Here is a 27,713-nt window from a genome sequence, read left to right as displayed (position 1 = left end):
AGATAGCAGCCTATAGGAACAGAGTATAAGAATAAGGTAAGCACTTGGTGATATTCTCACTAACAGTTTCCTAACCCCCAACAATCTGCATCTGAGAAACTTGACAAAAAAATCTTTCTAAGTTTTTAGTATCTCTTGATGGATTTATTTTGCTCAGACTTGTTCATCATCTCTTGAATGTCCACTAAGCTTTTTTAACTCCTCAGGATGTTGTGGCAGTTATGCAGCTGAAGTATGCATTTTATAAAGAACCATCTCCTTATGTTTATTCTGTATCTACCATCTGCTAGTCTCATTCAGTGTTTCCTAATTTGTATTTTGGGTGAGACAGTAAACAACTGTCTTCCTCATGCCATTCACAGTTTCAGAGATGTCCATTTTTTAGTTCCATCATTCATTCTTTCTTGGTTAATCTTTGCCACAATCCTTGGTCATACTTGCTGATCTTCTATGCACCTTTTCTAAATCTTATGTGTATTTTTCAGCTACGGAAAGCGAGGAAAGAGAGCAGGTCTGCCCTCAGTAGCCAGAACATGGCTAAACAAAACCTGAGCAGTAGCATTGCAATGTTCTCCAAGTCCTTTTCTTAACATTTCTATTATTCTATTTAGTATTTTTGACTGCATCTTAGTACGGATCCTTCTTTAGATTTTTCCTTTGAGAAACAAGGATTCTTATTACTGCTGCAGCTAAAAGTATATATTCCAATACATTCTACACAGGGATCAAGTCCTGATGGGATATTTTAATGCCACTTTAAGAACTGAATCACTACAACATCTGAAGAGTTTCAGTCTGAGAGCTAGTGTAAATGTTTTTTCAATTCCAAACCCCATTTTTAGTGACAATAGAATTCTATGCAATAGTTTAATTACATATCATCATTTCAGGGAATTTAGAGATATTTTGTTAATTACAATGTAATTATTGTAGCTTACAGAATTTGGAAAGTTTTTTTCCCAATATATCTTCTTTTAATTTACTTTAAGGGTTTCTTTTAATAAGAAGAAAGCAGAGATCTACAAAGACAAGAAGCTAAATATTTTCAAATACATTTTTGGTGAAAATTCACACTTTAGGCAATAATTGAATATACATTAGATAAGAAACACTATTGATCTGTATTTTATTATGAGAACTGAATATTTAATGCTGAATGTGTTTAACTTTCAATAAAAGCATTTACAGATCATAATAATACAAACCAATCAAGAAAATTATAAATGTGGTCTTCCAGTTTATAATAACATCAACTTTTTTTTTTTTTTTTCCCAGCAATAGCCAGTGCAAATCTCATTGAAAAATCCAAAACTGATATAATTTTTAAGATATAACAAAATAATTGAACAGCAAAGCTATACTTTTTCCTTTATTCATGTCTAAAATCTATTTCAGCTGTCCCTTTTCTATCGTCTATGTTTTCTGAGGGGTAGGTGCAATAATAGGTTGATTGTTTTTAATAATTTCCTGAGATTTCTATGTAAACCCTCAAAACTGTTCATTAACAAACATACTTTCTGTATTACTTTTATAAAATTTCCTCATCAGGAAAAAAGCCATAGGAGATTGTTTTATGCAAGGCATAAGGGTACTTACTAGAACAAATTTTTCATTAGTTGTAGGCCTGCAATTAATGTGTACTGCTGCTGGATTCTGTTTAAACTGTGCCCTTAAAATGATTATGCACTTATATCTTTGCATACACTGTTCAAGTTATTATTTTATCAGAATTGTGATCTGCATCTGGTGTGAATTATGTTGTTAACAATCATATTAACATTTCATTTCTTCCAAAAAATGTGATGTAGCATTTAAAAGAGAGTCTTGTACAGTCTTTTATCAGAACAAAGAGTCTTCTAAACAAAAATATTAACTTGGTGAATGTATAAGTTTAGGGGTTGGAGTCTGAAATTATGATCCAGTCAAACTTTACAGGATTTTTACATTTTACTAAAAAATACTAAGAGGATCTGAGTTTTCTTCTTAGTGTTGTCACAGATTTTCTGTGAGTCTTAAAAAAGCAAAAGCACTCTGGACCATAGTTTCCCTATCTAAAAAATAAGATAATAACTTCCTAAAAAGAGTCTTAGTAGACAGTAGTTAAAATTTTTGAGAACCTCTGATGAAAGTACTAAACAAGTAACAAAGAAGTACTAAAGAGAGTAAAGAGTAACAAAGAAGAACTATAGTTCAGCTGTTGTTACTCAGCCTTCACTAAAAAAAACCTACACATAGCTGCTTTCTGGGTAAAAACAGTCTCAAGAATTAACGTATTTGTACATTAGATTTATGTTATACATTAGTATAAAGTTGAACCCAATCTAAATATTTTGTTACTCAGAAAATGTATGTGACAGTTTCATAGTATGATTACTGTCACTTTGATTATTTGAAGATGATGTGATCTATCAGTAGACAGGATATCTCACATAGTTCACTCTTCCACTACACTTGTTTTGATTGCTTTGATATTACTTGTAATTAGGAATGCAATGCTGAATTATAAAAATATTAAGCAAGGATAAAAGCTACTGACTGGAACATTTGATGATGGAGAAAACAAATCTGAGCTTTCAGAAAACTGTCTTAAGGCTGTCTAACATAATGTCAAGTGCTGAAGTACTCAGTTAATGAAATGTCAAATTAAGAATACCTATTACATGATGCTTTATTTAAGTTTCTGTATATTGAAGGTGGCTTTCTGGTTTTGTTATTCACTTGAAACTGCTAATGAGCTCAAAATATCTAATGGTTCTGCAAAATGTTTGAGTTTGGAAGCAAACATATTTAGATTTCTAATTGAATAATTATGCCACAGGGACCTAAATATCACAGAACAATTGAAGATGGAAGGGATCTCTGGAGGTCACCTGGTCCTACCCTCTCTGCTCAAGAAGGGTCACCTACAGTCAGTTGCCCAGGACCATGTCCAGATAGATTTTGAATACCTTCAATGAGGGAAACTCCACAGTCTCTCTGGGCAACCTGTGCCAGTACTTGATCACCCTGACTGTAAAAAAAAGGTGTTTCCTGATATTCAGATGCACCACCCAGTGTTTCAGATTGTGCACATTGCCTCTGGTCTTGTCACTAGGCACTGTTGGAAAGAGCCTGTCTCCGTTCTCTTTGCACCCTTCCTTCAGGTATTTATGTACATTCATAAGATCCCCCTGAGACTTATCCTAGGAAAAAAAGATAAACAGTCATAATTCTCTCAGCCTTTCCTCAAATGATAGATACTCCAGTCCTTTCATTATATTAGTGGCCCTTTGGGGGACTTTCTCCAGCATGTTCTCGTACTAAGGAGCCCAGAACTGGACACAGCACTCCAAGTGTGTCACCAGTGCTGAATAAAGGATGAGCATCACTTTTCCTACCTGCTGGCAATACTTTGCCTAATTCAGCCCAGGATACCATTAGCCTTCTTCGCTGCAAGGGCACATTGCTGGCTCATGGTTGAACATGGTATCTACCAGGATGCTCATCTACTTTTCTGACAAGCCGCTCTCCAAATATGTGGCCCTAGTGTATAATGGTGCATGGGCTTGTTCTTCCTTTGGTGCAGGACTTTGCACTTCTATTTGTTGAACTTCATGAAGTTCCTGTTAGCCCATTTCTCCAGCCTCTCTGGTTCCTTCTGGATGGCAGCACAACCCCCTGGCATAGCAGCCATTCCTCACAGTTTGGTGTCTTCTGCAAAACTGCTGAAGGCACACTCTGCCTCATCATCTATATCATTAATGAAGAAGCTAAACAGGACTGGACCCAGTACAGACATTTGGGGTACACTGCTAGTTACTGGCCTCCAACTAGACTTAATATTACCAATCACTCCTCTGGGCCTGGCCACTCAGCTAGTTTTCAATCCACCTCACTCTTTGCTCCTCCAACCCATAAATCAACCCCTTCTCCATGAGGATATTACGGGACACAGTGTCATAGGCCTTACTGAAATCTAGGTAGACAACATCCACTGCTCTCCCTCCTTTACTAGGCCAGCCTTTTAATTATAAAAGTTTATCAAGCCGGTCAAACATGACCATAGAGTCAGCATGGACAGGGAAAGACCCTGATGTATTTCTTGTTCTTAATGTGCCTGGAATTGGTTTCAAGGATTAGCTGCTCTACCACCTTCCCAGGGATCAAGATAAGGCTGATTGACTTGTAGTTCCCTTGGTTCTCCTTTTTGCAGTTATTGAAGATAAAAGTAGGATTTGCTTTTCTCCAGCCTTCCAACGCTTTTCCAAGTCACCATGATCAATCAAAGATCATTGAGCGGCTTCACAATGATATTTGCCAGGTCCTGTAGGTGCATGCCATAAGGGTCCATGGACTTACGATGTTCAGTTTGTTTAAGTATTCACCAACTTAATCCTTTTCCACCAATTGTATGTTTTCCTTGCTCCATCATTACCCTCTGGTCACTGAGACCTGAGATTCCTGAAGCCAAAGAAGGTATTCAGTACTTCTGCATTTTCTCTGTCCTGTGCAACCCTTATGTCTTAATGCACTTCCAGCAAGACTATCTTATGTGTCATAGTAACTTTGACTTGTCTGGCTCCATTACATGGCTTTTTAAAAGGACTTCTACTTGTCACTGCTGTTCAAAATTCATCCTGTTTTAATTTTGTTTTTCTGCTGTAACAAACTGAACCACCGGGGAGAAACAAAAGGAGGAATTCCAAGGACTTCTAGGAAAAAAAAACCAAACCAAAAAAACCAAACCCTAGTGTAAATTAACTCTGTCTGAGGCTATATCCTATGACCTCAACGTATTTGTGTTAAATGAACTTCAGAGTGACTTTATCATAGCTGAGCCTGTCACTTCAGAGGTCAGTCCTGACATATCACTGCAAGTGTAAGGGTGATTCATTTTCTACATGTGGTATCAGCAACAGTAAGCATCCCTTCAATTACAGGATGTGAAAAGTCACCTTCATCCTCTTCTGCTCTGTCTTCCCTCTCTTCCTCCCTCCTTCCCTCCTCCTTGACCCTGAAGCTAGGCCATACTTCTCAGCCCTGCCTCCATATTCCAAACATGTAGCAAGGTCTCTCTTCTTCTACAAGGTATTCTCAGGTTGAGGAAGTTCAACACGTCTCCTCACCAGGGATCAGAAATATGAAGGACATTACAAAGGGCATGGAGTTGGGAAAACAAACATATGCTGTGAAGTACAAAAATGATTCATGACTGCCATTGAAAATCAACAGAAAAACAACAAATAAATAATGTACTGTTGCCAAAAGTAAGACAAACTCAATAGCTTCACCTTAAGATGTAAGGGCATGGCTGAAGGCACTTTAATTGTCTAGTGTAGATAAAACCTGTGAGGTCAATGCAAGCAAGGTGTTGAAAATGCACAGAGAAGCAGAAAATGTGAGAATAGATTGAAGACATCACTGCCTGGAAGGAAAAAAAAGATGAGAAATAAAAGAGACAGGAGCTGCCCACACCAACCTGAATTTGTTGCTGAAATTATTCCCTGGGGGTTCCTTTATCAGATTAATATTCATTTTTTGAAATTCTGCTCAGATTCTGAGCAGATAGGGTGGTATGCATAGTCCGAGCAAATAAGGCAATACGGAGTTGAACCTTTGTCTAACACTTTATATATTCTTTCACTCTATATATCACGAAGTGAACAAGCCACCTAGTGGGAAAGTGGGCAGATAGTTCTGACCATTTAATAGATATCAAGGGCCTGAAAAATGTCAGCCATGACAATGGATGTGTCATGCATCCATAGTCAAGCTCAAGGATTTGTGTGACTATGAGGACTGTGCCCTAACAATAACATGTGTATGAACCCTGCTAGAATAATCCACAACAGTGTTAAATAATGGTAATTGCACCATATGAGCAGTGCCCACCTAGGAAGATGACAATGTAAATTTAGCATGCCACAGACATGGAGCATGAGAATGACGGTAAAGTGGTGATAAATAATACTCAGACACCTTGTTGAAGATACAGAACAACAGAATCCATCAGCAATTATGAGCAGAATGCAATGGGACGTTCCTGAACAAGTGGGAGATGTACAGGATCATGTACTCAAGGATAAAATTCTCATCTGTCTGGCAAGTGACCCAGAAGTTGCTGAGTGAATTTCAGCAGCAGTGTACAACCACATATCAAGTCATCCGTCATGATGGAATGACTATCTGCACAACCACTAACTTAGTACATAGCATGTACATAACTCCCGTTATGTACATCTCCCACTGCTATTGCATCTTTGTCAGATGGCTGCCATCAGCTTCTTGACTACTATGTTTAGCATTACATCCTATCTTAATACTGTTTATATCTGCTATAGTGTTAGTCTTTATATGTTTATAGATGTATTGTGTATTGGTAGCAGCATAAGGAGTGGGAAGCCTGCTTTACATCCAAAGTGATCTCTCACCTCTGAAGTAATCTAGAGCAGATTACAGAGTGGGCCAGCTGCCCTGGATGACAGGCCAGGTTGCAACCCTGTGTGCCGTTGAGAACAGTGTATGTGGCCAGTAGCCTGAAAAGCAGTGATGCCCTGGTGGAAGTATGGTGGATTGTTGTAGTGTCACAGATGCCTTAATGTTCCTCATGCTAAGGACCCTTCCATTTGCAATTCTGTGGTTTGCTTTTCATTTGCATCTGCATAACCTAAATTGCTATGGCTGTATTTTTCTAAAGCTATTGTGGTAATGATTTCCCTTGTTGCTTTCGTGCATACTTATGAGTAGAGATATAGTAAAACATAACTTGAGTCCATCAAGACATTTATCAGCAAGGAGTTTTCTTCTGATTGTGTAAAAGATGTCAATATGTTTTATGTCTACTAAAATGGATTGAAAAATAAAAGAAAAAATATGTGAAGATTTTTAAAAAATGGAACAGTTGTTCTATTTTGTTGTGTTATACCTTGATTTTTTTTTTTTTTTCTTTCTTGCTATGTCTGTATCCTTTAGAATTTCTCTCAGGTACCTTTAAAATAATCACGTGTCCTGTCATGTATCAAGTTAGTTTCTGGATTAGGGGACCAGTTTGGGTGCATCATTTCTTACGCCCTTAATCATAAGGTAACACATATTGGAAGACATCAAAATGTTTATGTATGCGTGCTTCTGTTCAGAACATTAAAACCCCTCAGAATTCTTCATATATTTGCTTATCTCAGAAGTATGGTTACAGTTATAGTTACTTAACAATGCAGGTCCAAAGAAGTAGGACTTTTACTCCCTTACACCTTTTCTTTCTTTTCTTTTCTTTTCTTTTCTTTTCTTTTCTTTTCTTTTCTTTTCTTTTCTTTTCTTTTCTTTTCTTTTCTTTTCTTTTCTTTTCTTTTCTTTTCTTTTCTTTTCTTTTCTTTTCTTTTCTTTTCTTTTCTTCTTCCTTCTAACTCTTTATCATTGGTATAATCCTGACAAATTCTTACAGATACAAAGATCAACTTTCTTGTAATGTTCCTGTAAACCAGTTCTACATGGCTACAAATGAATCCAGGAAAAAGGAAAGACAGGTTCATGGTTATGTCTTGCATTATTGGCATTAGTAGAACCTTAGCAGCTTGATATGAAGTTATTCCAGCACCTCTGTCAAATATAAAGGCAAGAGTGGATTAATGTTCCAATCTTAAATTTGCATTTGAAACCGATCACCGAATAAGCAATCACAGGTGAATACACTCAGCTAAATTCAGAACACTAGTATTAAACAATTTAACAACATTTTAGATTCCTCTTAGAAAACAGAGGAAAACAAACAATTCAAAGATTCATCTGAATAATTTCCAGTTTCTTCTATGAAACATAGCTAGGGAAACAAACAAACAAACAAACAAACAAAACCCAACAACAAACAAAACAACAATAAAACACACACACACACACACACACACACAAAGAAACCACCAAAACAAACTGGTTTTCTTCATTGACATAAAAGGACTCCAGAAGGACTCTCTCAGGTGTAAGTTCTGAGTAAAATGGATACCATTCTTTCTATATTGGATGCAGATTTAAAATGATTGCTCCTGTCTTATAATGCTTGGTAGAACAAATTATCCCGGGGTAAAACATAAGACACTAAGACATGAAATATTAAGATGTGAAATTACTTAGAAACCAATACCTGTGTGATTTCCATTAAATTCCTTAGTATATTTAGAAAAGCAGAAGTGAAAAGGTCAAAACACAGTTTCTTAAGTCTTCATTTAATAAATCACTATGCTAGATATACAACCGATAGGCTTAGAATCCTTGATTTAAAATCCTTCATTTGAAAGCAAAAAGAATAAAGTGAAATTGAAAAACTGACTTGAAACAATTGCTTGGGAATATGATTGTGAGTTTTGATGACTGCTCAGGTATAGAAAAGAAAATATTGATCTATTCCAGCAATTATTACACCAAAATCACAGTAACCTCTGGGTATATTTTACATTCACATTTTAAGAATTCTGAAACTTTTGTAGCTGGTGTACAAAATAAGTGTCTGTTTCTTTTCTGTCCAGACCAGGGTGGAAAACTGAGAATTAAGCAGTTGCAAATCAGCATTTGCTGCCTAAATATAGGAATATATATTATTCCTAAAAGCTACCATGTCATAAAATATTATTGTACCATTTTGATGATATGATAGATGCCATTCCTGTTTCAAAAATAAAAGTGTAGACTTCTGTGTTCACAGAAGACATATTCCCATAGTTTTTATTATAAAAACATGTTTAGGAACTTCACTTTATGCACAGGTACTATACCTGCATATTGATTTAATTATAGAAAATCCATATATATTTTCTGGGCTAGTGTTTTCAATACATTACATTTTGACAGTTGGAAAAAAGTCTAATGTTTTTTTACTTGTTCTGAGTTCATCAATACTATACTCATTTAAGTTAACTGAATTGTATATGTTAGAATGTTAATATTAAAGTATTTCTGACTACATATAATTTACAGAACAATGACACTTCTCACTCTGAAGGCATGAAACATGCAGTGTGCTATCATTTAATATGCTATGAGAAAGTACTCAAAAACAGATAATGAAGAATTTCAAAATAATATTTTCTTCCATAAGTATGCATTCAAGTAAATTCAATTAACTGAATATTTGACTAATTATATTGTAGCATTAGAAAAGACAGAAATATTACAAATAACTTCCTTACTGTGCACAGTTGTTTTTTAAACTAATCTGAAAATCTTACAAACATTTAATATTCTAGCTGACATTTTCAGCTGTCTTTAGATGTTTTATGGGTGGACTGAAAGGAAAAAAGTGACTGTTTTATTTTCCCTGACTTTAAAACTTTGGATTTCTTTTTACTTATTTCTCAATATGTCCGTTATGACTAATGCCTAAGGATAGATTCTATCAATTAAGATTTTGTCTTTTAGGTGTCATAGTGTGGTATAGATTGCCAGAATCTCTGAAACCTCTACTGGTAAATGAGCACAATAAAAAGGTTGCCAATTCCACACTTATACTTTTATTGATAATATTAGCAAAAAATAATAGACAATGTGAATGTTTTACATAGGGTAAAGCTTATTAAAAAAAAAAAAAAAAATATATATATATATATATTATGGAGGGATGAAGAATTAAGGTTGAAGATTTCCAAACTAAGCTAATATCCACAGAAGAATAATACTACACCATGAAATAACCTCTCCTATGTAGGAGGTCAGATCAGATGATCTAATGATTCCTTCTGGCCTTAAGTCTGTGATACTGTGAAATTTCCCATCTTGTCACAGTGTAGAATTGCTTTGTTGAAGAAGCTATAGGTTCAGCTAGAGACTAGGGATCAGATGGAGATGACTCTGGAAGGGACAACAGCAATGAAGTCTGGAGAATCAGAATCAAATCCAATACATCAAAAGTGACAAGACAGAGAACAAAATAAGTGTGAATCTAAAACCCAGGAAAGTGTCAGGCAAAGAAAAAGTGTGTTAAATGATCTAAATGCAACATATTAGAGAGTTCTAGCTTTCTCCTGTCTTTCATAAGGCACATGCTTCCTTTTGTAGCTCTCTGTGCTTGACTGCTTACTGCTTCGTTGCGCACACATTGATGTGATTCTACAAAAGGTTTCCCTGTGCTCTGTATTACCTGTGATGTGCAAGTAAATTGATTAGTCTTGCTAACTTATACAGTCATTGTCCTGCTTGGTAAAGAAGAGCCTTTTTCTTGTGAGATCCATCTGCTCCACTTGCTGGCAGCTCCCCAAAGTGGCAGAAATCCAACCCCTGGCCAGGTTTCCAAAAGTTGGAAGAACGCACAGTTTTTGTAAACCTAACTGGAAGGGCATGACAGACATCTGACAATGAAAATCAAGGGCTTTATGGGAAATATGGTCACATTAGCACTGAGCTATTCAATTAGCCTATTGTGATGAGGATTGTACTGTTTCATGTTTACTATTTACACCATGGCAGCTATGGTATCAGTACTCATCTCTCATCAGTAAATGGTAACTGTCAGTATCCCTGTGGTTTGTTTGGCAAAGCACATGATAGACTTCTGTGAGAGACAAGCATTTTCTAGCCCACTGAGAAGCAAGTTGTTAACAGAAAGACACAAAAAATTCACTAAAGATTTGGGAAACAGAAGTCTGAACTGAAGTTGAATGCCAGTATAAGCAGGATATTCTAGGCTGCTGGCATAATCACCTTCTTCACAGAACAATGGCTTTTATCTTGAAGATGGTTCGGAGAAATACAGATAAGCTTGCAATTTATGGCAAAATGCAAAACTAAATCCTTAAATTAATGCGAAACTCTTCTTCTTTCTCCTCTGAGCCTTGCTACTTTTTATTATTTCACAATTTACTTTTCTTGCTTTTAAATAAGTGTGCTTTTTTCTGTGTTTTGTACTGTTCATTTTGATCCTCCGCACAGTATTATCAAAGTCTGCTAAACACACAAATGCAGATCTAGATTCTACTCATATTTTTACCATAAAATGTTTTTCTAATTCACAGCTTTCAGATCCCAAATATTTTTACTCCTGTTGTTCTCCAAAGTAAGTCATCTATCCCACAATGTAAAGTTCTACCCCAGTCTTAGTTTTGACCCATTAAAAGGAAAAATGTCAAAAATTCCATGAAGTCCAGTGGTAAAGTAGCTTTTATCTATGACTTATGACTAAAAATGTAAGAATTTCAGTGATAAGGAGCAGTATGAAAATGTAAAGCCAAGTTAGAAAAGCTTTGAGTAGAAACCAATAGCAGTAAGACCGGATGTAGATCCGTTGTAATTATTAAACATTATGAGTATAATTTGTTTGGGGGTTTTTTAAGTGTAAGAAACCAAAATGATATATATTACTTGTCACTTAAGGAAGAACACTGTAAAAGTTCATCTGCTGTGTTATACTATAATATACTCTTTCATGAGTAAAGCAATCAACATGCTAGGCGCTGTTATTTCCGCAAAATACTTGGATACATAGTAGATGCCTCTCAATAAAAAGCAATCAGAAGAGTACAATATGGTTTGTTTAACTCAGTCAATCACTGAATGGAATTAATAAAGACTTAGAACCCCAGAAGATAATAATATCTACCCACACAAAAGGACAGGGGTGAGACAGTGGGTGAGTTGTGTAGACAGATATATAAAATTTCAGGGACAATCCCACCTAGTTATTTTGGCGATAATTCTCACTGAAGGAATAAGACATATGGCTGTGTCTGCGGCCAATGCACTCTGCTGAACTGACTATGTAAGGTAACAGTCAGAAATACTGGATGTTTCCATGCTTTTAGGACACAGTCTGTACAGAGGTCCTTAGAATAGAAGAACTTGTTGGAGGAGATTAAATTGACCATTCTCATTTCAAAATCACAGTTTAGTAGTTACAGATGTTTCTTCAGAAACAGGAGGTCCTGTTGTTCAAGTAATATCAGCTTGGACGAATTTGAACAAGATGTTCTGAAAGGAAAGAGAGCACAGACACCAAGACAGGAAGATTCCCACTTTATAGTTTTGTGACCTAGGTACTCAGCTTTATATAAAAGGTCACCATCACCCCTCAGCAGAGTTCAGGTACGTATCTACATACACTTAATTTTCTGTAAAGCAAAATGTGGGATATGGTCACGTCTCCTTACAATAGACACTTCTGTGATGTAATATGATCGATCGCACATTTAATAAGTTTAGTCACCTACATGTTTAGACAGTCTTGAACTTGTCTCTTTCTATAGTATTATTTACTGAGTTTTAGGCAATTATGCCCAATATGACTAACGCTATTTTTTTTTTTAATAGAAAATACCAGTCATTCAAAGCAGACTTTCTCTGTAACCTTTAAACCAAAAGATTCTTTTAGACACAATGAAGCATCTGTCACACGTTGGTTCTGGCTGTATTAAAAGCACTGTTTGATCCTCATCCCTTTACAATAGGACACATAACATCAGTATGTTCCAGAAAAGAAACAAGTAGATATAAAATTCAAATAAATATTTGAGCATTACATCAGGTGCTTTCTGTTCCCCTGAATTACTGGCTGGCTGTCAAAAGTCAGTATATCTGCCAAACTCATTGTGCAGTTTGGCTCACTGGATGCTAATAAAAATGCAAATCCTCCATAGAAAGCTAAAGCTGTTGGCATTTTTCAGTACTTGCAGTAATCTCATGCTTATTATTTAATACTTCCACCACTTGACCTGTAGCCTTGTATATTCAGCCCGAGATTTCTGAAAACTTTTGGTGATGCAACAGATACAGAGGGAAGCACAGATCAGAGAATATATAATCATATTACCTAAATTTCCCTGATCTTCTTGGTGGAAATACTCATGACATACCTCAATATGAGTTGCATTGTGTGTGTGTTTGCAGCGGTAAAGATCGTTGTCACACCTCAGTAAGTCACAATGTGCACTCACTTTTTCAACCTGGCAGAGTACTACTTCTATGGCTATGACAGTACGTACAGGTATCCGGTAAAGAAAATTATGTATTCAGTGCATATTCTGGGAAGTAAAAATACAAGAACATTATAACAGCTTAGGCTGAAATTCAGGGTAAAAAAGTCTTCTAGCAATCTGGTCAGATATTTTTTTGGGGTGGGGTTGTGTTCTTGGGTGCACATTCTTTATCTAAAATTACCATTAGCAGAATATGTGTCTTCCTTGGAACATCCAGTCCTACAGCTTTTCATGTCTCCCAGAACAGTAGTTGAATTATAGAATCATAATAGAAACAGAATGGTTTGAGTTGGAAGGGGCTTTAAAGATAATCTAGTTCCAACCCCCCTGCCATGAGCAGGGACACCTTCTACTAGACCAGGTGTTACAGATGCTCTCAGTTAAACAGCCACACACCAAAATTAATAAAAAAATTATTATTAACACAGGTAACTAGCTCTCTGTAAATTACAGGTTCTAATGTCTGTGAGAGGAGAACAGAACAGCTGTTGAGGGTTTAACGGCAACCCAGAACGCATAACAAAGAACTCTATAGGGTTTAACGGCAACACAAAACGCAGACAAAGGCCCGCTCCCTGGAGTTTAATGACAACCCCAAATGCTTTACAAAGCCCTGCTACCTAGGGTTTAATGACAACCCCAAACGCTCTATCACTCACCTGACAAGTGAGGGCTCTCACCCTCGAGGTCCCAACCCAAGGCCCCTCGAGGAGTTTCCTTGGGCAGCGTCCTGACCCAAGGGGAGAGTCCTCGACCGCAGCTGCTGCTCCAGGGGACGAGCTCCCAATGTCTCCCCAGGGGACTCCATTGATCCCCAGGCCCGATCTGACCTGCAGTCAATAGCGGCTCCCACTGCCCAAAGGCCCCAACTACCGCGAGGCCCTGAGAGCAAAGGCAGCCCCGACCTGCGGCACCTCAGCACCCAAGTAGCTCTGCTCTCACTGGGAGGGTGTGCCTGGCACATCAGTTTTATCAAAACCCCATTCAAGCTGGTTTTGAATGCTTCCAGGTCATCCACAGCCTCTCTGGGCAACTGCTGTAGTGTTTTGCCACCCTCACAGTAAAGCATTTCTTCCTTATATCTAATCTAAATCTACCCTCTTTCCGTTTAAAGCCATTACCCCTTGTTCCATCACTACAGTCCCTGGAAAGACTCCCTCCCCATCTTTCCTGTAGGTCCCCTTTAAGTTCTGGAAGGCTGCAGAGGCATGGCCACCATCACTAACTGGCTCAGATTTGGCCAGAGGTAGGGCTGACTTGCAGCTAGGGGAGCTTTTGAGAAGCTTCTCACAGGGGACCACCGCTGTAACCTCCTCCTTTGTTACCAAAAACCCAGCCACACAAACCCAGCACAGAGCTGTTGACCACAAATCTTTGAGTGATACCATCCAGACAATTCCTTATCCACGGAGTGGTGCATCCATCAAATCCATGTCTCTCCAGTTTAGAGACAAGGATGTTCTGCAGGATAGCGTCAAATGCTTTGCACAAGTCCAGGTAGATGGCATCAGCCGGTCTTCCCTTATCCACTAGTGCTGTAATCGCATTTTAGCAAGCCACCAAATTTGTCAGGCATGATTTGCTCTTGGTGAAACCATTCTGGTTGTTCCAAATCACATCCTTATTTTCTATGTGCCCTAGCACAGTTTCCAGGAGGATATGCCCCATGATCTTGCGGAGCACAGAGATGAGACTGACTGACCTGTTGTTCCCTGGATCTTCCTTTTTTACTTTTTAAAAATGGGGGTTATGTTACCCCATTTCCAGTCACTGGACTGACACAGCTTCTCAAATATCATGATAACTGGCTTAGCCATCTGTGGTGGTTTAAGCCCTACCGGGACCAGAGACCACATTGCCCTTTGCTGCTCCCCCACCCTCAGCCGGTCAGGCTGGAAGTGAGGCACAAATCCCGGGTTAAAATAAGAAGAAAATTTAATACAACAGTGTGGTAAACAATCTGAACAACAACAGTGACAATGATAACAACAATAAACAGCAATAGCAGTGAACAAGACAAAAGATATACAGAGAAATACTGCAGTGGTTACAGAACAGCTCCCCGCCACCAAGCCCACCATGGAAAAAGTTCTCCCACGCGGACCTGACGCCAGCATGGTATGAATAACCTGGCTGGAGATCCCTTCCCCCTCTCTCTCTGCTGGGAAAACTTAACCCTATCCTAGCTGGACCAGGACACCATCTAAATTCTCCAAACTATTAGATGGTTGAGGAAAAGGTAGAAGAAGAAGGTGCACATTTACCTCAGTCTATGACATACAGTTTAGGTGGGAGTGACATGTGTCTTTAGACTCAGGAGCACAGATCTTCCAGGTCTCCCATGGAACAATTTCCAATTCCTTCTTTATTCTTCTGTAGAAAGGCATGTTTTCTTCCGTTTCCTTGAGACAGAATCAAATGTGCCATTGTCATTCCTGATATGTTCTCAAAGATATCTGTAAATTTGTTCTCCACAGACCCCACAGAACCTCTCTAGATAAGCTATTCTAGTAATTCGTTATTCCTCCCATTAAAATGTATTTTCAGGTCTTATGCTGAAATAGTGTCTTTCTCTTCTCCTACACACAAGATTTGAACCATGAATACCTTTGGTATTGTTTTTTATCCAGACCTATTGACAGATTGTGTTTTGTAATATTCATGATGAAATACAGTTATATCTAGTCTTAAAGACTTTCTTAATTATTTTGTGTTTTTTTCAAAGATAACTCTTTAAACCAAGAAATTTTATAGATAATAAATCTGACCTTTTTGATATCATTTCAGTAGTTGCAAAACAACTGAAATAAATATTATCTTAATATTTAAAAAAAAAAATCCATAAATTAAATGGAGAAAAAAATGTCATTCTTGAAAGAGAATTATCAATAATAGAAAATCAGCCAGGAATTTCGATGCAATAAATTACCTGACTGAAAGGAAATCTATATAACCCATCTTCAAGACTTAAATAAAAGAATGAAATTAGCAGCAGTTATTTATAAATAAGGAAGATCAAACACATTGCAGACCAGCAGATTGTATTTACCCTTTTAGATTTTGTTACATTACAGATCATAACAAGTCAAAAGTACAACTCCAATAGCAATAGCTGTTGAGAACTGAAATTTCACAAAAGGTAAAAAAAAAAAAAAAAAAAAAAAAAAAAGAAGTTAGAGATTTCATTCCAAACCAATATATTGTCATGAAAACAGCGAAGTTAATACATAATCTGTATTGGAGTCTCACAAAGTATAACAGTATGCTACTTTCCAGTGTGTACATACAACCACTTTTCATTACATAAAGTCTCATTGTACTCTTAGTATGTTTCTGGGTGTCTTACAGCCTCCATATATGGATGGGAGGTGGATGGACAAGGATAGTTTATTAGCATAATGCACAATGATAGGATTATTAGCCAGTAGTAGTCTTCTGGGTGAATATATAACGTATCAAATAATAACATGAACAGGAAAGACTTTATCTTATGGCAAATATCTGTTTGCAATGTGGAGATCTAGGGATGGTACTTTGGTCAAGGGCAGGCAAGTCAGTGTATGTAGACTTCTGTAGTAGTCTTTCTGCTTGCATATGACAGTTTCTTCCACTTGATTATTTAGATACTAATCACCAGGGTAGAATCTGACTACTCCTATAGAGTGGCTAAAAAGTATAGAGTAGTAGCTAAAGACTAGAACTTCTTGTTTTTGCATACATCTCTCTCAGATGAAAATATTAACATGGCAATGATTTAGCAGCAAATCAAGTTAATGACTAGCAGCACTTAATCATTAAACAATTTAAGGATTGACAAAATAATTCAATAAAATATGTTATGATTAAAATAGCATCTTAACAATTTAAAAACTACACAATTGGCACTAACTTACCATCAAGTGTCCTAAATCTATATATATATGTGTATATTCATAAACACAAAATGTACAAACACATAGACAGACAAAAGTATTTAGATCCAGTGAAATGGGTATGTACCCACACTCATGAAAATAATTGTCTATACCCGAACACATCAGTAGGTAGAGAGGTGGGTGAAAGAGAACCTAGCCTACAGTTAAAATTTTCTTCTCCAGTTTAGAGTAAATACTCACAATGCACTGGCATTCCTCTAGCAGGCAATAATTGAGACTCAACGGGGTCAACTTTACTCTGGCCCTTCATCAGCTTTGATGGCAGACCATACTTCAAGGAGTTGATACCTGAGAGGTGTCCCAGCTCAGGGGAGATGCTGGTCACAGGCTTACTGCCATACAGGAGAGCAAAAAGGGTCTCACTTATGGTTGCTATTTATAGGGTCCAAGATAACTGACTTTTGTAAGGTACTTTTCCACTATAGCCCAACTCAAGTGATGAAATATTCTGGTATTTTCTATCAGTTGTGCAGGCCTGGAGCTTTCTGGATCTGTAGTTCTGTTATCGCCTTCCTTTGTCCACTTTCCAGGTACTGGTGTACCAGGGTGTCAGGAGGGGATAGACTGTTATTACAACTCCCAAGTGATAGGGAGAGCAGGAGCCAGGCACATCAAGGGGTTGCCTTATCACTCTGGTCCACTGCCATTTGCAGTCTACACTGCCCTAGGTTGGTATGCAGCCCAGGAGGGGGGGTTGGAATCACATCAAGCACCAAATGGCCCAGCAAGGAGTAGGGAGGGGAACTGGACTACCACAATATCCTAAGTATTATAACAATAACCAGGAACTTTTCTTGAACTCTGTAGTTTGTTAGGCCACTGTTTTATAACTCCATAGGAGATTTGATCACTGCTTGATGATTGGTTATTGCCTGACCTTTTTGGAAAGTTGCTAATTTATTTTTTATGAAACTTAGTGTAATCACGTGTAGAACTGTAAATATTTAAGTCAATTCGGTGTGTCATTCCAAATATCTATAATTTATGTTAAGAAATTGTTATTTTTCTAAAATTAAAGAATGCCACAATTATCTGAGTACTATAGAATAAATGTGAGTGTTCTGCTAATCATTTGACTTTCCTAATGAATTTGAAGGCTTTTTTTGTTCCCTCTAGGTTCTGTTATATCACATTGGATTATACCTAGTCCAGTCTGTATCAGCAGGCTATTTGCCTCACTAAATAGAACACTAATACGTACCAAATGGATTATAAGATTTTAAAATTATTATTACAGCAGTTGTAGTATGACTGGAAGCAGTTGAATTATACTGGTGAAAGTCAAGATTTCAGAAAAAAAAAAGAAAAATTTCAGAAAAAAATTAAAAGTTACAACTCTCAGAAAGAAATTATGGAAATAAAGTGTAGTCCATGAAAGCAACACCTTAAGAAGCTTTTACAAAGTTACTGCCTGGGTATGAAAGAGAAATTATGGAAAAAACCTCACTCTTTCTGTGTGTATGTATGTCTTGCAAGTAATAGTGAATAACATGTTTTGAGTGCAGTATGTACAAGTACAGAAGTCACCACTCCGAGGGAAAGGTCTCTCTTCTGCTGGTGAATGACAGCCCCTGGTGGAGCAACCTAAGACAGAGCAATATTTGTAAGACTGAAACCCAAGAATCTCTTTGAATAATAAAACACTGGCATAGCAATAAGCAGCTGAAAAGTTCAATTCTTAATGCAAGATGAAACTGTAATGCAAACCAGATGGAAAGTTCTCTTCAGGAGTAAGTTGTAAAGAAACCCATGCCTTTGTATTCTTGCAATGCTGAAAAATGTATTGTCAACATCACATCTGTAAGAACAGGCTTAGTGAATATGACAGAGTGATTATTTCTACTTGTCACACCACATATCTTGCCATTTGTGAATCTAAATTTTAAATAGACTATGACACAAAGATTTTCCTTCAGTGTCTTCCTAAACTGCAGTAGCCACAATCTTTCTATTACCAAAACTAGAAAGGTTTTTTCTTACTTTTTTTCTTGAAAGGTTTTAAGGTGACCTCTGTTAATATACACTGCACCTAAATGACTTTCTGCTGTACTTTTATTTATTACACATCACTTATCTAAACATAAATGTAGAGAAAATATTTAATAAACATATGTATGAAGAAAGTAGAGGAGATTTTCTGTGTTAACGAGAGTCCATCAAAATCCACTTTTAATCTTACATCTTTACAAACTGTGTTGTTGCCTTAAGGCTACGGTTGACTGTTATTTTTCAGTGAAGGACAACTGCATATTTGTGATTTCATTTGTATTTCCATTTCATATGAATTTCATTTTTACTCATATTATTTTATAAGTAACAGGAGTTCCGGTTTTCTTTGAGTATGTAGACTTTTTATTTTTTTTTTTTTAATAATTGTAGCTCTTGAAATACCTTTTTTATTTACTATTTTTTCATTTTTTATATCTCTTTGGAGTTGTTTAGCAAGTCCTCAAGAGAGGAATTTATAATGCCAGAATTTGTCTTCTGTATGAACTGATCATTTTTGGCTTCCTTATTTACAAATAAAGAGAAATGGCTGTTCTTGGAGTTAACAATATCTTATCACATGACTATAAAAAGCATAAAGGCTCAATTCAGTTGCTTTAGTGAAGGCACTTTATGCTTGCTAATCCACGTTACAGTCTTTAGAACATTTGTCTCAGGTTGGCAGATAAGACTCAGGAACATGCCCTTTTCAAGCTGCAGAACTGAAGCTAGGAGGACTAGCTAAGTGTCTTAAATGGTGTTAGAAACCTTTACACAGCAAATGGAGCTCAGGGACATAAGGTCTTATGCAGGTATCTACAAATCTTTACACTTAGAGTAGTCATATTCTTTTATAGGTAGTCATAATGAATAAAGATGCTTCATTCTCACCACTGAATGGAGGAGGTTTGGTTTTTTACTGTTGGTTTATCAGTTTCCTTCATCCTGTTTTCTAGATTATATATCACTTAAAGGTACACCATATGGTACATGATTGAGAAGGGTAAGGAGCAAGTGAGTTTTAGAACTGCTTTTATAGTCAACCTGCTCTTGACTATTCCGCGACAGGATGTCTGACATATTCACACCAACATAAATAGCTCACTCCCTTGCAAAAATGGAAAAGGGTGTCCTCAGAAGACAATCTTCAACAAGGTTTGAATAATGTTGGCAGAGTAATCCATCCCATGATTTGTGATTATTGAATGTTCCTGTGTGGAGTGCCCATACAAGTTAAAAGAGATTGTACATTTCTGAGTTTGAGTACTACTATGTGGCCTAATTCATAGAAAGACACCATACATTTAACAATAACTAGTTCCAAGGAGAGGAACATCATTAGAGGAAATGTTTCACTTTTTCTTCCTGGAAAATAAGACAATGCTATATTTTACTCTAAGAGTGTATTTTATGGTGCAAGTGAGAGACATGCTGAGAAAATCTATGAAGTAAATAGCTAACAACCATATTCAGTGAAAGCAGATTGTATGTTCTCACAAATGAAAATTGTGAAGTCCTCTAAAGAAATATAAAAAGTACGATTTTTGTACTGTTTATTGATTCTAATTGCAGAATTTTTTGAGTCGTTGCAGTAATATCAGTAACGTCAGCAAATTTGCTATTATCACTATTTGACATTTATTGATCTGTGCTTCTCATGTTAATTCTTTTATCAAAATGTGCACTAGTTTTCATTGTTTCATAATGTTGATTTATTAGTTAGACAGTCTATTACTTATTGAAAGCAATAAAAATCTGAAGAAAAAATTATTTTCAAAAATAGAAAAAATCTTGCACTTCTATGTTTTTGTTGTTCCTGTGCAATTTGCTTGGTTGAGAAATAATGTGAATGCATGTATACTACTTTAGACTGCCAAAAAAGAATGTGATGAGTAGAAGAAAGAATATTTATTTTGGTAGTCATTACTTAGATGTGTTTATTAGAGATAAGTGTGAATACAGAAGACATCAAAGCCTGTCATAGAAAATGCTATTATTGTCAAGTCTGAAAGTTTGCTTATCCTTTCTAATATTCTGAATGTGTTGCTTGCAACTTATTTTGAAGGATGAATGCATTATGACAAAAACATGACAGCAGAAGATTGGAAATGAAAAATGCTGAGATCTGGCATATCTACATAGAAAAAGCAGAATCAGAAAACTAGTGGGAAATCTGCACATTTGGAGTGCTAAGGCTAGAGAAAACTACCCTTACAGATCTTCCACTCACGTCTTCTGATGACTAAGCACTGCAGAGGTGGCTGTATAATAGCAGTAGGAGTGGAAGGATTTTGAATGCTAAAGCAAGCACAGATTGAAATGTCAGATAGGAAACACTAAGATGTCTCTGTCTTTTGCCTTAAGGTAGGCATCCCTATGGAAAAGTTTGCATTTATTATTTAGGACATTGTTAAGTTACAAACCCACTGCTTCATAAGGAGCCCTGTGGAGGTCCTTACAACTGCAGGAATATACTGGGTGCAAGTTTCCCATGACTTAGTGTTTGCTAATGATAACTAAAGCACAGATATTTGCCTTAGAGTAGTATTTTTGTTGAGAGGTAGATGAGCAACAGTCATACATCCTCATGTCCTCACCTCATCATAGAAGAGAGAAAGGATAAATAAGAAGTTCATAGAAAGTTTTATGATTAACCCTGACACATTCAAGCTGAAAGGGAAGTTCCTTGGCTACCTTTTCTTCCATTTTATCCTAGTATAAGAACTAATTAAATTTTGTTTCTGGATTAGAAATTTGGGGTTATAAAGTATAAGGAAACCAAAGACTTGTTTCCATCCCTCCTGTTCCAAAGCTCTTTTTTTTCAGTTGATGTCCACTAATGCCTGATGTTTGCTATGCTCTCAGCCTGAACATGACAATTTTTTTGAGCTGTTTCATGCCACAGATAGTAATGACTAAAAATTTTCAAAAATAAGAATTCACAATGGATCTTCTATTGCCAAGAAACAGTACAAGAATATCATTATTTTTACAGTGCCTTTAACAGCAATTATGACTTTTTATCATTATTATTAAAAGGGTAGAACTAGGTAGTTCATTTAAACAAGAACTGACTACCTCCTAGTTCTTTGGGCCTTCTAAATATTGTCAGCTTGTATGTCAGGCTGCAGGAAGCTTTGAAATTAGATTTTAGGAGCTGCATTCCTGGAAAAAAAGGTTTGTGCCATAATAGGACAGAAAAGATTTTTGGCTCAGTCAGTGGATCTTTCTGATACAAACCCTAAGAGAATCAGATCCAGTTAATAATTCTTCAGTATATTCAGACACTTTTATTTTTACTTGGAGCATTAAAAACTTCCAGTGAATTGCAGCTATATAAGCCTTCATTTCATAAAACTAAAGAAAGAGGTATATAGCCACTTAGTGTGTATGCATAGTACAAAATCTTTATCTACTCCAACTATTATAAAAGTCACACTAATCAGTTAAGTCTGAAGTTCATCAGTAATTTTGGATCAATTCTTAAATACCTACCAGACTCTATTTTAAAGTATATGTAGTATCACACTATATGATTTGTGTCTTTTTTGTATTTTCTTAAAAAAAAAAAAAAAAAAAAGAAAAGTGAGCTGAGTTACATGTAAGCTAAACAAACAAACAAAAAAGTATTACCTCCCACAACTTCCATATATGCTTTCAGTCATTTGCCACTATCCCTATCCCTTTATCTTTGTCACACTTGAAAAGAAGCTTCTTCACTAAAACGACAAAAATGTAGTTAAGCCTAGAGACACCTTTGAGCAGCTTTTCTTACAGGATGGATATGAGATCTTCTGCATCTGCTTGTGCCTGAATCACCAACAGAAGCAGGGGCTGTGTCATGTCCCGCTCAGATGAGGGAGACAAGTGGCTCAGATTAGTAAATCCACAACAGAGCGGACAACGGTGAGACAAGTCTCAAAGTCCAAACATTTATTAACTATCCACAATGTACTAATTGGACACACAATAATTGGCCAACTATATAATGAGTTGTGGCAAGCAATACAGTATGCCTGGCATTTCTTAATGGTAGTGAAGGACAAGGGGAAAAAGAAAAAGAGGGAGATAGAGGGAATAGAGATCACCGGTCTGGGTTCCTGTGTCAGTCCTACCAGCGAGAGTTCCAGGAGGCATCCGTCTTCTTCGCTCCACTGCACTCTTCGCTTCACCCCCCCTTTCCTCCCCCTCGATTTATACCCACTTTCCTTTTGTCTGTCCCATAGGTCGACCCACATACCTACATATCCCATGTACAGGGAGGGGTAAGGTGTTTCATGGGATGATGTAATTAGCATGATCTTGTTAGTCTTTGTTAACATATTGAAGGGTTGTAAGAAACAGTGTTGGTGTGTATGACTCAAGCATTGCTGTTGCACCACCACCACTTCCTGTCCTGTGGGCAGGGAGAAGTACGCTCTGGAGAAGAGGAACTGTCCCAGACAAAACCACGACATCCGCCTGAAGTTAAATTGAGGTGAAGAGGACCACGAGACAATGACCCCCGTGGAAATGGGCGGACTTCTTGGAGAAATCTGGGACAATAAAAGGACTGCGTACTCCTTTCTTGGGATCTCTCTATCCCTCTCCCTCTTGTCATCACTCTTGGAGCTTGGAGCACCATCACCTGCACCAGAACCGAGCCAATGGTACATCGCTGGATTCATGGTGTTGGTAATTAATCTTGCTGCATCTCTACCATTTTCTTGCTTAGGGATTCTAACTTTTCCCTCCTTTTTCTCTGTCCTTTTGCTATTACCAGTTGTATGCAAAATAAAGTTCACAAAGTTGTATGGCATCTGACCTCATTTGTGTCTTAACCTCACTCTTGGGATCATTTAAGAACCCTCCCTGATATCGGATTGGGACAGGGGTGTTAACTTTAATATGCATTTCGTGGATAATGAAATAAAGGTCATTCACCGGACAGATGGCGCTTGAAATTTGACCAGATACACCAGAACAGATTTGTCCTGTCTCCACAAGGCTACCTCCTCCAGCTGCATCCTGTGTTATTCAGGCACCCTTATCAAGCTTCAACCTCCACACCATCCATCCCATGACATACTGTCTTCCGAGTCTTTGAGGCATTCCTTAGCTCAGAGGGCCTCAACTTTTATCTCTTTCTCAGGCCATTTTTCTCAGTCTTTCAGGCCTGTTGTTTCGTCTCTCACAGGTTGTTCCAAAACAGTACCATTCAACAAGATGAGAATGCAGGTTGAGAGGATGAGGCTTTTTTTCCCTGTTTGTTGGAGGTCATGTGTGTGAAAATGCAGATGAGGCAAGCAAAGTGTGTGCAAGAAGGTTTGCTGTGTCTGGTTACAGGGAGAAGGTGGATAGCTGGGGAAACCAAGATTCTCCTCTGGGCTGCATAGGGAGAGCCATGCTTTGGGAGGAGCATGCTAGCCTGTAGCCATAGGGACTTCCCTGGCAAGTGATGTGCGCTTCACTGCTCCCATGCTTCTTCTCTCAGAGCATCTTTATCTCAGTTTCACTCCATGCTTCTTTATTCTTCTTTCTGTCTCCTCCCATTACACTTGTGTTTTCAATGTCATCCTTTTTTTCATTTTTCTTACCACTGAACCTATAACTTTCTTAATGTTTCCCCATTTCCCACAAATGTCTATTACTGACATGTTTGTGTTTTAAGCTCTTCCCACACCAGTGTCTGATCTGTCCATTTAGATCATTAACTCTATTCAGTGAACATACTTAATCATAATAAAAGTCATTGAAACGGTTGATTTAGGTTAAACACATTTAGGTTGGATTCAGGTTAAACACACAAAAATAAATGCATCTGCTCACCGGATCACTGCTCTCAGAAAATTAATTAGTAACGTGTACAGTTTGGGATCAACATGTTTTCTTTTATTTGCTGCCTGCTTAACTAAGTCACTATAGGAAGGGAATTTTGTACTGTCTGTTACCATTATACTACAGAGATAACATAGACAAAAGAGCAATCATCAGAACAATGTGGCTGATAATATAGTCTCATATTCATTTTCTCCTCTGGAAATGAAAATATGTTTTCTTTCTTATTTTATAATGCAGACCATTTCACTGAGATGGTTTACAATATGACTCTGACAGTTACACTATCCGCAAATGTCAATGCACTTGTAGAAACAGGGAGCTTTGAAACCAAAGTGAGGGGTGGCAAAAATTTCTTAAAAAAGATTTTGCAGTGCAGAAAATATTCAGTTAGATTTACTGTCATAGAACTTCTTAAGAACTATTTTGAAAGGTATTCCTAAAATCACAGGTCAGATACAGTTAGAAAAAGAAAATTCAGTGAAACTGCACTAGACATATGGAAAAAAAGTTTTAGTGTTCCCTTTGTCAAATTCAGGGTTTGAACATGCAAGATTTCTCTACATCAGCTCATTCCACATCACCCCACCCTAATCTTCACTCTCTCAGACTGTTCTTCTTCTGCTTCCTTTTGGTATTCCTACAAGAATTAGTATTCAGCTCCAAACTGAGGCATTTGTGTCTAAGCATCTGCACATAGATGTTTACACAAAGCTAAATTCTCACAAAGTCAAGGAGATCCACTGAGTCCATTCATATGAGTCAGACCAACTTTTCAGTTTACCCTAGATTAGACATCTCTATCTGGATGTATGACAACCCCTCTACACATTTTTTGCTGTATTGACTAGAAACTTGATGCAACTGCCAGCACACAAAATTTTAGTGATACTAGAAATGCAGTAGGACAATAGCCCTAACCTCTGGTATTCAGGGCAAAGCAAGAAGAGGTCCCATCTGATATTCTGAAGCCCCGTGTGGATGCTTTGGATGGCACAGGTAGTTTCAAATGGTTCTACACGTTTAAGTTTTGGCAATTGAATTGAGATCACAGTTTATGTATAAACATTGCGTACAGATGCATTTAGATTTTAACTGAAGATATTAAAAGGGCTAAGTCATACAGTAACACACTGTCCTTACTGTATCTGCAGATACAGATACTGATATCTTAATTTCTGCTTGCTGAGTAGACAGATATTTAGCCTTCTTAACAAAGTTAACTATAACTTCATTAAGATGCAGGGATTGTAATTTGTGTATAGTTATACAGCTGTAGTTTATTTCCAGAATTTTCTGGTTTCTGCAGTTTGGGGTGGATTTTTCATAATTTTTGTAATATACCTAGCCAGGAATGACTTATTCAGAAACTTGGCAGATCATCTAACCTTGTGATTGTGGAGATATTTCTCCAGAATGTGTTGATAATCAACTATCTATTGTCTCAGAGTCTGTTACGTAAAACTGGAAGAGCACAGACATGCTTTTTGATATTGGTTAAGTAATATTTTACATTTGATAGTGATACTAGAAAGAACGGTCAAAACCTATTTAACATATTCAGGGAAGTGCATCTCCATGTATGGTCAGATGTAAATAGCTTTTATTGGACTGGGTAGTAACATTTTGAATATTTTTTTGTTTCTAAGATCACAGATTTACTTTCATATCTTTTTTTAAAATTATATTTTTTCAGATCCCACACAATACTATATTTTATTATGTATTTTCTTGATTGCTTTTTTGGTTATTTGATGTATTTTAACTCCATATAATTCACCAAAGTAGTAACAGCAGTAGTTACAAAAATAAGTAAAAAAATATTCCTAATAGAATTTGGAGGACACCAAAAAGAGTACTTTTATTTTTAGAACTATTCCCTTAATGTGGAAGTCTTTGGCCTGTGTTGAAAGGGTTTATACTTTGTGTATAAGAAATATCAGACATCTATCAAAAGTCCTTGAGTTGGCAAACTCATTATAGTTAGAAGAAGTTCTGAATCCAAACCTAAATATTTCTTTCTTTTCCTATTCATGCAAGTGACGTTACTATCAGTGTCATGAAAAACATTCCAATAGGTATTGCTGCTCTTCAGTGACTGTCCCAGAACAGCCATAAGAGAACAGAAAAGTTTTGTTTATTAACAGTGACAGTTCAGACAGGTAATTTTCCTGGTTTCTTTATTCCTTTCAAGAATGAGAATTTGAAAGTAAAATTATTACCTCTTTTTTTTTTCCCCGGAAGATTTTGCTTTTTGCTAGTGCTATTGTAATCAGGGTACTTCTCACAGTGATGAAAGTTATAATTACAGTAAATGATCTATAGGTCTCAAATATTATCAAGATGGCTCAATTAGACTGCTTTTGTTGAAGTAAAAGAAACTGGAATTTCTGAAGTAATGAACTATCTTGGTCACTGCCTCTTCACCACAATCTACATCATATGTGTAAGATCAAAGAACACAAATATACCTACCTCTCTCAGACTTGGTCATATGGTGGTCCTCATTTTTTTATGGAAATATTTTGATTTACATTAATTTATTTTTCAGCTGTACTTAAAATTGTTCTACACACATTTCCTCTGCCCCCAAAATCATATTGAATTTATAATAGAACCCAGGGACCACTGCCAAAAATAGATACTTGTTATACACACTATAATACTAGGAAATTGCTTCCAGCATCAAAAGCTTATAACCAAAACAGGCAGTGCAAAATAATGTTAAGAAAAATGAAGTATCATCCTCACCATTTACAGGTGGAAAGACATAGTAAATTAGTTAACTTTTTAAAGGGAAGCCATATGTTTGTTATATGTACGTTTGTTCACTTACACATTTGTATAAATATCTGACTCAATGAACAATTCCAAACCACTTTGCTGAAAAATGACCGTGCAACTCTATTTTAGAGAATGTGCTTGATTTAGACACATTTGCATCATGTGTTACATGACACTGAGGCATCTTATTAAATCAAAGAATTATACAATGGTTTAGGTTGCAAGGGGCCTTAAAGATTATCTAGTTCCAACCCCCTGCCAT

Source organism: Athene noctua, chromosome 1, assembly GCF_965140245.1.
Source record: "Athene noctua chromosome 1, bAthNoc1.hap1.1, whole genome shotgun sequence".
NCBI lineage: Eukaryota > Metazoa > Chordata > Aves > Strigiformes > Strigidae > Athene > Athene noctua.
Note: the sequence above shows the minus strand (reverse complement) of the source record.